A 13142-nucleotide genomic window follows, 5' to 3' on the forward strand; every position below is an offset into this window, starting at 1 on the left:
GCTGGCTCCCCACTGACCAGCAGTGTGTAAGAAAGGTAAACTTTAACAAGGGAGTTGCAATAGCAGCCTAGGAGGGTGTGAACATGCCGATGAACTCTAGACCAGAAAAGTGGCATTCTTTGTGGTTCTCCCCTAGGGCCCAAAGGAAATATAAATGTATCATATTACACATACTCTTCAGGAAAAATCAAGACAGGAAGAGGTTTTCCACACTCCCATGTAAGTAATTGTGTATTTTAATGTAATTCTTCATGTCACAAGTAATTCTATAAACAATGACTTTGCTGAGTTATCTTATTTAATGCAATATTTAGGAATTCTCTTTATTTTACTATTAGTGAACCTGTATGAAAAAGATATTTTTCATTGCCCATCTGCTTATTTTTTCATCTAATATAAGAATTCTCTGTTTTGACAATCTTTTCCTTAGCAGCCAAATATTCAGTCATGAGAAATAACATAGCCGAATGTGGTGGTGCATGCCTGTGATCTCAGTGCTTTCAGAGGCTAAGATGGGAGAATTGCTTGAGACCAGGAGTTTGAGACCAGCCTGAGCCACATAGCTGGATGCTATCTCTACAAAAAATAAAAATAAAAAAAATTAGCTGAGCATGGTGGAGCATGCCTCTAGTCCTAGATGCTCAGGAGGCTGAGGTGGGTGATCACCTGCCCAGGAGTTTGAGGCTGCAGTGAGCCATGATCATGCCATTGCACTGCAGCCTGAGTGCCAGAGTGAGTCTCTGTCTCTAAAAAAATAAAAGTAAAATAAAATAAAATAAAAAGAAGTGACAGAAAAATAGCACCCACAAGTTTAGGGATACATCTCCAGTTTGACTATTTCTTTTTTGAAATGGTTTCATTTACTCAGTGGATGGCTATTTTAATTATTGTAAATAAGGTTCCAGATTAAATATGTTAATCATTATAAAAGGCTAAAATAATAAAATAAAGCTCTTTCGTGAATATCAATATATCTGAATTTGAAATATAATCAGTAAAGCAAAACAAGTTTCCAACGAAAATTAATTATAATTTAACATAAACCACATTCTATTTTCTGCTTGATTACACTTCAGTCTACGAATGTATACTGATGTAATAACAAATTCATCTGATGGTGCCCTAGAATACTGCTACCTGTATATGTTTTCCTCCTCTAGTTTTTTTATATTATATAGTGAAATGCTTTGCCTTCTTTTAAGCTGTTTTTGCCTCTGGTCTAGCACTTGTACCATTTCCCTATCTTTGGAGAATACTCACTTCCTACCTCTGTACCACATTCACTTTTCATTTCTTTTGCTCTGTGTTGAATGCATTTGCCTCAAATCTCCAAATTGTTTTTATCTGTCTGAAAAACTGACTTGAACTATCTAAAAATACTCCTGCCTGCTTTATACCTTCTTCAGATTTGCCTACTTTTATTTTAAATTTGACCACATACTCATCAAATTCTTAGCACTACAAAATAACTTTGGATGAACAGAGTGCATTCCTCTGCTTTAGACTGGTGTTTTTTGTTTTTTGTTTTTTTGGGTTTTTTTTTCCATTAGATACCATAATCCACTTGTGACTCATCAAGTTAATTTATTGGGCTGTGATCACTTTTAAAAAATGAAGTAGAGAAGAGAATAGAAATGATCAGTTTGATTTTATGAGTGTGGATATGTGCTAGCTTATGATGTGAAATGTATGTATACCTGTGCTGTTGATATAGAATGCTGGAAAGCCTTGCTTTAGATGGGCACTATGATTTCAAGCTGCCTGCAGACTCCCCAGTAATCACTGCCACCTACCCTATCACTTCTGCTCTTGGCATAGCCTTAGATTTTCCTGACATAACAATTTTTTCCAAAGTTAAAATTACCTTCAGACTCAAACCAATATTTTCATTCATATTAGATAAATATACTCTTTAAGGTTGCTAGATTTAACACCCACAGGATGACCAGTTATATTTGAATTTCAGATAAACAATAGTTTTAATATGTTTGGCTCCAATATTGTATGTTTATCTAGAACTAAAACTGAATTAGGTGTCTTATATTTTATCTAGCAAACTTAATCCTATTTAAAAATCAACCCAGATCCTCCTGACTGGACTAGATCAGCCATCTCAACTAGGTAAAAAAGGCAAGGGTAGATGAATGGGTGTGAAGACTGAGGGAAAACATGATCAGAGAAGAAGGGAGAAAAAGAAAATGTGGGCAGTGCTTTTCTACAAATGTGCATTAGAGTAATGCTAATACTCCCAGAGTCATAGCAAAACAAACAGTACTGCAGGATTGATAGGAACTCAAAGAAAACATGATAATCCTCCACCAGGGAGCATGGGGATTTAGGGGTGGTTGTGCAAATCTGGCAGTTTCCTGGTTTTGCTATTGGAAACATCATTTAGGCACAGGAATTCTTTTGGTCTTTAACAGATGTTGAAAGGTCAGATAGATACTCTGTCTATAGATAGATGAGTAGTTAGTGTTCCCAAGCAAAAAATTTTGAGAGATACAGTGATTACAAATTTGTTTAGGCAGGCCAGTATGTCTGTCTTTTGTCTAACTCATTGTTGCTAGACAAGAACTTTTTATCTGTGAATTTTCTTGTTGAGTCCTGATTAAAGCCTTTTTCAGAGTTGCTTTGAAACTAATCAAACAATTACCAATAGATAATTCCAAGAATTTGATATGTCCAGTCACATTAGTGCCGTAGAACCATATTGGGTAGTATTCAGTGGTAATTATGGTGCCTATGCATTCAATAGTTATTTGCTGGATAAATAAATATGTAGTTAAAAAAATGTCTTTATCTTTGCAAGACTGTTTCCTTACATATCTCTGCAAATTAATTATTTCCTCTGCAGTAGTACATTGATGTACACTGTTAATCCTTTTTCATGGACAAGTGGGTTAAAAAATTTATTTTAATAGAAAAGAAAATTAGTGTCTGAGCATTTCAATTTTGTAACACATCTAGAAAATTATCAAAGTCATAGCTAATGTAAGTCATCACATTATATTCCACTTGGGCTCAAATGTGACAGTGGTTGCATACTTTTTAAAGTCCTAAATGCAAAGGCATTCAATATATAAAACAGAAAAAGACAGAGAGCTGTTCCTTGAATTGGAGATACGCATAGAGCCTAGATTTCTTTTCCTCAAGATAGAGGCCTTGCTGGAGTTCGGTGTTCTATATGTTTATGAATCAGGACATATGGGTTTTTAATTTGGATTTGTAGGATCTGTTCAATTTAATTTTAATCTTATGTTTTACAAATAAATTTTCTATACCTTAATTATCCAGTTATATATATTGCAGAGGGTTTGTGATACAAATTTTCTCAAATATAGTAAGATAAACAAATTTCACTAGGAGATTATTTCTAGTTTATTCTTTATCCATGATCCCCAGGATATTCATAAGAGAAAATGTCAGAAGTTTGACCTCAAGGGCAAATTCTTTTAGAAATATACAGTTCGATATTTGGCAAAAACTATGGTGTTCATATATTTATTCTAGTAAATAAAGGCATTATTCTGTTCTCTAAATTCATTTTAAAAACAAAAGGTGGAGAAAGGTGATTTTAAGAATTTGTGTGATTATATTAGGTATTGTTTGCTCAAAAGCTCTGTGTCTGAAAAGGTGCACAATATACCGAAGCACCCAGTTACATTTTCAAATTACTGATATTTAGGAACACTAATCATTTTTTTAATTACACAAGTGAATTTAGGTTAAAATTGTTTAATTTTGGTTGATAAATCTTTTGATTAGCTTATTTTTGTTTGTTTGCTTTATAAAATGATTGTTTCTACTCGTGATTTGCCAATGTTATGTGATGGCTTTATTTCAGCTTGCACATTAGGTTCAAATCTTAGACCAAGAATGGCTTCTCTGCTGGTGAATTTCTTCTTACAATTAGATGTCTTATTCCTTTAGGGAGAGGCAGTTATTTACATTCCTCTCATAAATTTCATTAAAAGTGGAAGTCCAACGCATTTGCTGACTGGCTGCTAAAATATTACAGCATTGTCACAAAGCCATCATTTTAGTCATCAGTTTTGCTGGAATGGAACAGATGGCCTGTTAATTTTTTTCAAGGCAGAGCTCTGTGTTGTTGCTCCATAGTCTGACTTGTTCTTGTGGAACTTTGTAACCTGAGACAAGGTACAGAGTGCTTGACTGACCCTTGTATTCAGAAAGGTCACCACAAACTGGTTAGAGCATTTTACACTTATAAAGAACTTCACACCAGGGAACATTATAAACATTTTGGAATAATTAACCTATGCTGTGAGGTTAATATCTCAGCTCTTTATGGAGGAAACAGTCTCTATCTTTTTTCAATACTGATAACTAGGAGTGGCTATAAAACAGTGGTTAAAGTGATAGACTTTGAAACCGCAATAGCAGGTGAGTCCTATCTCTTGTACATAGTTGACAAAATACACAACCTCTCTGAAGCTTAGCTCTCTCATCTGTTACACAGAGATCGTGACAGTGATCATGGTAATCTATTTGTGGGATTGTTGTGAGGATTAAATGATGAAACTCATGTAAAGTTCTGATTCAGCATAATCCATTTACTAAGTACTCAATTAATGGAAAACAATCAGATTGCTTGGTGACAATAGATTGCTTGGTGACATTTTCTTCCATGTAATGCAGCCAAAACAAATAATTGTCATGTAATTAATGGGAATCTTAATTTTAAGGATTGCAAATTCTCTACCATTTCAAGAACCGGAGGTTTGCAGGTGTATGTATAATACAAACTGAATAGTTAGAAACCCTTTTTATTGAATACCTTAGAAAGGAAACATTGTTGTAATTAGAGAGGAAGGATACTTGGGACTGAGAAAAGAAGACATGGTCAGATTCCCCATGTTTTAAAATTATTTTCCGTTATTTTTTCTCTTAATTTGAACTATTTTATGGCTTAGTTAAGGAGATAAACTTACATACTTACGAAACATAGTCTGAAAAAATAGAGCAAAACAACAATTTGTTATTAAATTTTTTTGATTAATTAACTTCTTCAATTTTTCTAACTTTGTTACTTCAGATCCAAGTTGGAAAGGTAATTTATTTCTGAAGACTCTGATACTAAAAAGGAAAATGTAAGAAAACTTTAGTATTATACATTATTGAATTTACAAGATGAGTTTTGCAAATTAGTTTGCTTGTGGTTGCTTTTAAAATTTCAGATTTTTGGATAACTTGTATGTTTACCTTAACTGCATTGTGTTAAGGTGAAGGCTAGTGATACTCAGGAATGACCAGTATTTGGCCTTATAGTTGTAGGACTTTTTAAAGTACCATTTTTTTTCTTCAGAAAGGCAGGACATTGGCAAGTAGACAAGTATATTTGTCCATGAGATTTTCAGTAAGGTATTCCCAAAGAGTTTGCTTGTCATTTTTTTTATAACTTACAGATGGAAGATAGGAAACCATGCCCTTTATAGAACTTGATCATTGAGCTTTTTACAGGTGGATAAGTTTGTCACCAGATCACTAATGTTGTGCTGTTATTGCTCCAGAGGCTGATTTTATTGGTCAGTCCATCAAAAGATGCTGTGGTTAAATTACTTTTATATGGAAGTATTACTATACTTTTTGGATGGTAGAGGTCATTTCTACTTCTAATTTATGGAAATAATTTAATCTATTATTTTCTGTATTACCGATGAATTCCAGTCCTACTGGACTTAGACTGTAATACTTCCACTGAAAACACTATCAATGTTCCCCAATACACAAATGAATTAAGGCCTTCAGAAGTGGTAAGTTATGAAAAATTTACCTTGTGCCACAATTCCCCCACTCCACAACCATAGATAATTCTGAAATGGCCTCATTGTCTGGGATGACACTGAAATTCTTTGTCTCACTGCCGAGGAAATCAAGAACATGGACATACCAAGGGTGAGGTTAGAGCAGAAATTTAATAGGCAAAAGAAAGAGAACAGCTCTCTGCTGCAGAGAGGAGTCCCAGGAAAAGGGTTGCCGTTCTTCAGGGAAATGCAAGGGTTTTTATAAGCAAGTTAGTGGGGAGGGAGTATTTCATCTACATAGGGCGTAAAAAATCCTATTAGGACTAGGTTTGTCATTTGCATAGGGTGTGACTCTCTGGCAGTCCTCACCCCAACCTTTTTGGCAGGTCCTTAGCCTAAGTTAGTCCATGTTGCTTATCTTTTCCCCCACTGTGCATGTGCTAAGTGGGAGGCAGGTAGGCAAAATTTTAAAAATTAGTTGTGCATGGTAGAGTGTACCTGTAGTCCCAGCTAGTCAAGGAGGCTGAGGCAGGAGGCTTGCTTGAGCCCATGACTTTGAGGTTGCAGGGAACTATTACTATGCTACTCTACTCCAGCTTAGGTGATGTGCCTGGCCATGGTTGATGTGACTGGCCCAAGGTAGTTCTTTCTATTGGTGCAGCTGCAGGCACCAGCTTCATGCAAGCTTCTAGCTGCCTTATCCAAAAAAGGATGTGGAAAGGAATGTGCTCACTAGGGCCCACAGTGCTTACTGGGACCCACTGTATGCATGTGAAACTTGCTAATTACACAGGAGCCTCCCTCTTTGTGCTGGAACTTGCTTCCTTATCTATGTCTGCAGCCTGATCTTCCAGGCTGCTCTTTTAGAGCAGAAATTCTGCTGAGGACTCTTTGCTCTATTTGCCTGGCTAGTTCCTTCCTTCTCTCTGAATTCAAGGTAAAAGATAATAATAGTAACAAATCTTTCCCATGACTCAAGTTGAAGATAGTTTAACAAGCACTGATTTTTTCTGTGATGACATTTTGGTACGTTGGGTTTCTTGAAATTTTTGTTTGTTTGTTTGCTTTCCCTGGGCCCTTAGCATTTGTCTTGTCTGTTGGATAAGCCACTCATCGTCCATTAAATTTACAGAAATAGACCAGTATTTAGGAAATCCATGTTTGACTTCCAGCATTTTACTTTGCCCTGTGCTGTGTAACAATGACAATTCATTTCGTCTCTTTATAGCAGTCAACCAATTTATCAAAAAGTTATTGGAAAATCTGTTTTAACCATTTGCTAAAATAATGGTAGTAAAACCACAGTGAAAAGTATAATATTATATAAGCATAAGAAAACAAGTCTAGATTCATAGAAAACAACATTTGTAAGAAATATATTCCCCATAATTATTTACTTGATAAATAATGTTAGGTCATTAGTTTATAAAGTTCAATATGGCCATTTTCTAGTTCATCCTTTGCATGTTCATTTCTGTTGTGAGCTATATATTTAATATGTGAATTGTCAGATGGAAGTTGTGATTTTTTTAGTGCTTAGTTAAGATGGATCAAGGCTAATATCCATTCTTTAAAGTTTGCATCTTATCACTATCAAGGGACAGTGTTTCTGTGTTCATAAACAAATTCTAAGGAAATACTCTTTGTCTTTCTGAAATATAAAAATGTTTTTAAGAATACATTTTCAAGTGAAATATTGTTATCACCAATATTCTAGAAAATGTTCTGTACCTCTGTATATTCAAAATCCAGTTTCCATCTGGAAACAGAGTAGTCACATTGGAAAACTGGGTCTAAGACATTTATGACGTTTATGAACGATTATAGCATTTTACATAGTTAATTGTAATATAGTAGAATAGTGTTTTTAGTATCTGAATCAAAATATTTTTAAATTTCTGTTCCTTCTAGGTTTTATTTGCAACTGCTATTACATATTGCAAGAAAGATATTAGGACTTCGATAAATGGGCTGCCTTGAGGGACCTGTCCCTGAGTGTTATCACCATTTATGAATATCTATTTAAAGTTGATTTAACATTTCAAACATTCATTCTCAGCAAATGAGAACAGGCCTTTCATTAGGGTAAGGGTCATAGAGGTACTTAGCATAGGTCTCAAGTTAGAAGAGGATTGGTGCATAGGCTTTTAATGCTATCTCTGAATTAGGTTAAATAAGGATGCACACAGAATCAAATGGCAGTATTTCATCACAAAAGTTTAATTATGAAATGTAATTATTCAAATATATCATAATTTAAGAATTTTCCAAGGACAGGACACTTTTAATTTTTTTTTTTTTAAAGAGGCATTGTCTCACTCTGACACCCAGGCTGGTGTGCAGTAGCATAATAATAGCTCCCTGCAACATCAAAGTCATGGGCTCAAGTGAGCCTCCTTCTTCAGCCTTCTTGACTAGCTAAGACTACAGACACACATTACCATGCACAACTAATTTTTAAAATTTTACATAGTGATAGGATCTATGTTGGCTGGGTTGTCACAAACTCCTAGCCTCAAGTGATCCTCCAGCCTCAGCGTGTCAAATTGTTGGGATTACAGGTGTGAGTCACCACACTGAGAACTGCAGTAATGAAGGTTGTCTAGGATATTTTCTTTTTTTGCTAGCTTTATTGAGGCATGCTTGGTAAATGAAAATTGTAGCCAGGTGCAGTTGCTCGTGCCTGTAGTCCCAGAGCTGTGGGACACCAAGATGGGATGATTGCTGGAGGCCAGGAGTTGAAGAGTAGACTGGGCAACATGATGAGACCCTGTCTCCACCAAAAAAAAAAAAAAAAAAAGCTGGGTGTAGTGGTCCACACCTGTAGTCCTAGCTAATTGGGAGGCTAAGGCAGGAGGATCCATCACTTGAACCCAGGACTTTGAGGCTATAGTGAGCTGTGATTTCAGCACTCCAATCCAGCCTGGGCAATAGAAAGAGATCCTGTCTCAAAAAATAGATTGTATATATGTTAGGTGTACAACATGTTTTCATATACATCTACATTATGAAATTATTACTGCAATCAAGCTAATTACAATCAAGCTAATTAGCATATCCATCACCACATATAGTAACCATTTGTGGGTACATGTGGTAACACTTGTGATTTGCTCTATTAATGAATTTTAAGCATACAATACAGAATTATCTGCAGTCACTATGCTATACATTTGATCTCTAGAACTTATTCATACTACATAACTGAAACTTTGTACCCTTTGACCAACATCTCCTCATTTTCCTCACCCTCCAGCCACTGGAACCACCAATATATTCTACTCTCAGCTTCTATGAGTTTGACTTTTTCAATTTCCACATACAGGTGAGATTATGCTTGTCTTTCTATGTCAGGTTTATTTCACTTACCATAATATTCCCCAGGTTCATACATGTTGTTGAGAATGACAGGATTTCCTCTTTATTCAGTGCTGAATATTATTTCATTATATGTGTGTAATAACATGAAATATATATGTATATATACACATATAAAATTAAATATTGATATATTTTATGTCATATTTTCTTTATTCATTCATCAGTGGACACTTATATTGTCCCCATATCTTATTATTATTATTTTTTGAGACAGTCTTGCTCTGTTGCCCAGGCTAGAGGGCAGTGGCACAATCTTGGCTCACTTCAAACTCTGCCTCCCGGGTTCAAGTGATTCTCCTGTCTCATCCTCCCAAGTAGCTGGGATTACAGGTACCTGCCACCACACCTGGCCAATTTTCATAATTTTAGCAGAGATGGGATTTCACCATGTTGGCCAGGCTGGTCTCGAACTCCTGACCTCTGGTGATCCACCTGTCTCAGCCTCCCGAAGCGCTGGGATTACAGGTGTGAGCCACTGTACCTTGCCTAGTTGTCCCCATATCCTGGCTATTGTGAATAAGGCTGCAATGAACAGAGGAGTGCAGATATCTCTTGGAGATAATGATTTCATTTCCTTTGGATGTATTCCCAGAAATGGAATTGCTGGATCACTTGGCAGTTCTATTTTCAATTTCTAGGGGAACCACCATATTGTTTTCTCTAATGGATGGGTTGATTTACATTTTCACCAGTAGTATACAAGACTTCCCTTTTCTTCACATCCTTGCCAATACTTTTTATCTTTGACTTTTTTATAACAGTGATCCTAACAGGTGTGAGGTGATATCTCATTGTGGTTTTGAATTTTATTTCTCTGATGGCTAATGATGTTCGACATTTTTTCATATACCTGTTAGCCATTTGTAGGTCTTCTTTTGGGAAATGCCCATTCATGTCTTTTGCCTATGTCTTCATCTGTTTGGGCTGCTATAATGAAATAATCTAGACTGGATAATTGAAAAGTAATAGAAACTTATTACCCATAGTTATGGAACCTAGGAAGCCCAAAAGCAAGGTACCAGTATATTTAGCGCCTGATAAGGAACCGTTCCATGTAGATGGTGACTTCTTTCTTGGTGGAAGGGCCAAAGAGACAAGCAGGCCCCCTTAGACCTCTTCTATAAGGGCACTAATCCTATCTATGAGAGTGTAGCCTCCCAAAGGCCTCACATCCCAACACTATTGCACTGGGGATTAAGTTTCAATGAAAAAGTTTAAGAAGACACAGACGTTTAAACATAGCAGCCCATTTTTAAATCAAGTTATTTGTTGTATTGCTATTACATTTTTTGAGTTCTTTATATATTTTGGACGTTGACCCTTTATTATGTATGGTTTGCAAATAATTCCTTCCATTCCATGGGTTGTCTATTCATTGTTTACTGTAAGGAAGATTTTTAGTTTATATAATCCTATATATATAAATATATATATACACACACACTTCTACATATATACACGTATATATATACGTGTATATGTATGTATCTATATACACATACACATACATTTAAGTCTTTAATCCCTTTTGAGTTTATTTTTGTATAAGGTGTGATACAAAGGCCAATTTATTTATTCCACATTTGGATATCCAGTTTCCAAATACCATTTGTAAAAGAGATTATCCCTTCTCTTTGTGTGTTCTTGGTGTATTTGTTAGAGATTATTCTTTCTTTTTTATAGCTTTCATTGTATAGATCTTTGTATAGATTTTTTATCATCTTGGCTGAATTATGTTTCTATTTTATTTTATTTTTGATGCTATTTTAAATGATGTTGTCTTCTTACTCTTTTTTATATAGTTCATTGTTATGTATAAACATACAGCTGATTTTGTATCTTGATTTTTTTATCCTGCAACTTTACCGGATTTGAGTATTAGTTCTAACATTGTTTTGGTGGGGTCTTTAGTAGGATTTTCTGCCTATTAGATCATTTCAATTGTAAACAAAGAAAATTTTATTTATTTTTTCAAGTTTAGATGACTTATCTTTTTCTAACCTTTTATTACTATGACTAGGACTTCTAGTACCATATTGAATAAAAGTGACAAGAGTGGGCATCCTTGTCTTATTCTTGATTTTAAAAGAAAAGTTTTCATTTTCTCACCACTGAGTATGACATTAGATGTGGGCTTATTGCATATGGCTTTTATTATATTGACGTACATTTCTTCTATACATATTTGTTAAGAGTTTTAATCATGAATAGATGTTGAATTTTGTCACATTCTTTTTCTGAATCTATTGAGATGATTATATTATTTTTTATCCTTCAATCTGCTAATGTGGTGAATCTCATTTATTGATTTGTGTATGTTGAAATGTCCTTGCATCCTAGGGATAAAACCCACTTGACTATAGGGTATAATCCTTTTAATGTGCTTTTAAATTTTGTTTGCTAGTTTTTGTTGAGTTTTTCATCTATGTTCATCAGAGAAATTTGCTGTAAACTTTTTTTGTAGCGTCCTTATCTGGCTTTGGTGTCACGGTAATGCTGGCATGAACTTGGAAGTGGTCCCTCCTAACCAGTAATTTCTTTTTTGGGGGGCAGGGGGTAGGAATGGAAGGAGTTTGAGAAGGGTTATTGTTAATTCTTCTTGGAATGTTTGGTAGAATTTACCAGTGAAGCCTTCAGGTCCTGGGACTTTCTTTATTGGGAGGTTTTTGATTACTGATTTGATCCCCTACTCACTATTGATCTGTTCATATGTCCTGCTTTTTATGATTCAGTCTTGGTGTGCTACACATTACTAGGAATTTATGCATTTCTTTTGTGTTATCAGATTTGTTGGCATATATAATTGTTCATAGTAGTTTCTTATGATTCTTTGTATTTCTCTGATATCATTTACAATATCTCTTCATTTACTTATAATTTTATTTATTTGATTCCTCTCTATTCCTTGGTCTAGGTAAAGTTTTGTGAATTTTGTATATCTTTTCAAAAAACAAATAACTTGGTTTCATTGATCTTTTTTGTTTTTCTAGTCTCTGCCTTATTTATTTCTGTTCTGATCCTTATTATTTCCTTCTATCTGTTAACTTTGACTGTGATTTGTTCTTCCTTTTCTAGTTCTTTGAGGTATAAAGCTAGGTTATTTGAGATCTTTTTCTCTTCTTTTAAAAATTAATTAATATTATTATTGTTTTTAGAAAGAGGAAACAGTCTCTCCCTCTGTCACTCATGCTGGAATGCAGCAGCATGATCATAGCTCACCGCAGTCTGGAACTCCTAGGTTCAAGCTATCCTCCCACCTCAGCCTCCTGAGTAGCCAGGACTACAGGTGCATGCCACCATGCCTGACGATTTTTTTTTTTTTTTACTTTTTATAATTTTTTTTTTAGAGGCAGAATCTCGCTATGTTACCCAGTCTTGTTTCAAATTCCTAGCCTCAAATGATCCTTCCTCTTCAGCTACCGAAGTAGCTGGGATTACGGGCATGAGCCACCACACCTGACTCTTTTTCCTTAATGTGACATTTATTGCTATACACTTCCCTGTTTGAACTGCTTTTGCTATATTCTATAAGTTCTGATATGTTTGTTTACAGTTTGTTGTGCTTAAGATATTTCTGGATTTCCCGTTTGATTTTTTCTTTGCTCAGGAGTGAGTTTTTTATTTTCACATATTTGTAATTTTTTTCAATTTTTCTTCTATTATTGATTTCTAGTTTCATACCAGTGTGCTCTGTAAGGATATTTCATATGATTTCAGTTTTTAAAAATTTGTTAGGACTTGTTTTGTGGCCTAACATATGATCTATCATGAAGATTCTTCCCGGTTCACGTGAGTAGTATATGTCTTCTGCTGCTGTTGGATGGTAAGTTTTGTATATGTTCATTGGGTTCATTCAGTTTCTATTGTTGTTCAAGTCTGCTATTTCCTTATTCATTTTCTGTCTGGACTATCTTTTACTATTGAAAGCGATATACTGAAGTTCTCTGCTGTTAACATGTTGCTGTTTGTTTATCCTTTCAGTTCTATTAACATTGG

General features: G+C 34.9%; 1 protein-coding gene across 9 annotated transcripts in view; it reads left to right on the forward strand.

The window, feature by feature from the left end:
• Positions 1–13142, forward strand: part of LOC105498504 (nucleolar protein 4) — a 395811-nt gene that overhangs the window by 95666 nt on the left and 287003 nt on the right. The window lies entirely within an intron of this gene.

This window comes from Macaca nemestrina, chromosome 19 (assembly GCF_043159975.1).
Source record: "Macaca nemestrina isolate mMacNem1 chromosome 19, mMacNem.hap1, whole genome shotgun sequence".
Classification (NCBI taxonomy): Eukaryota; Metazoa; Chordata; class Mammalia; order Primates; family Cercopithecidae; genus Macaca; species Macaca nemestrina.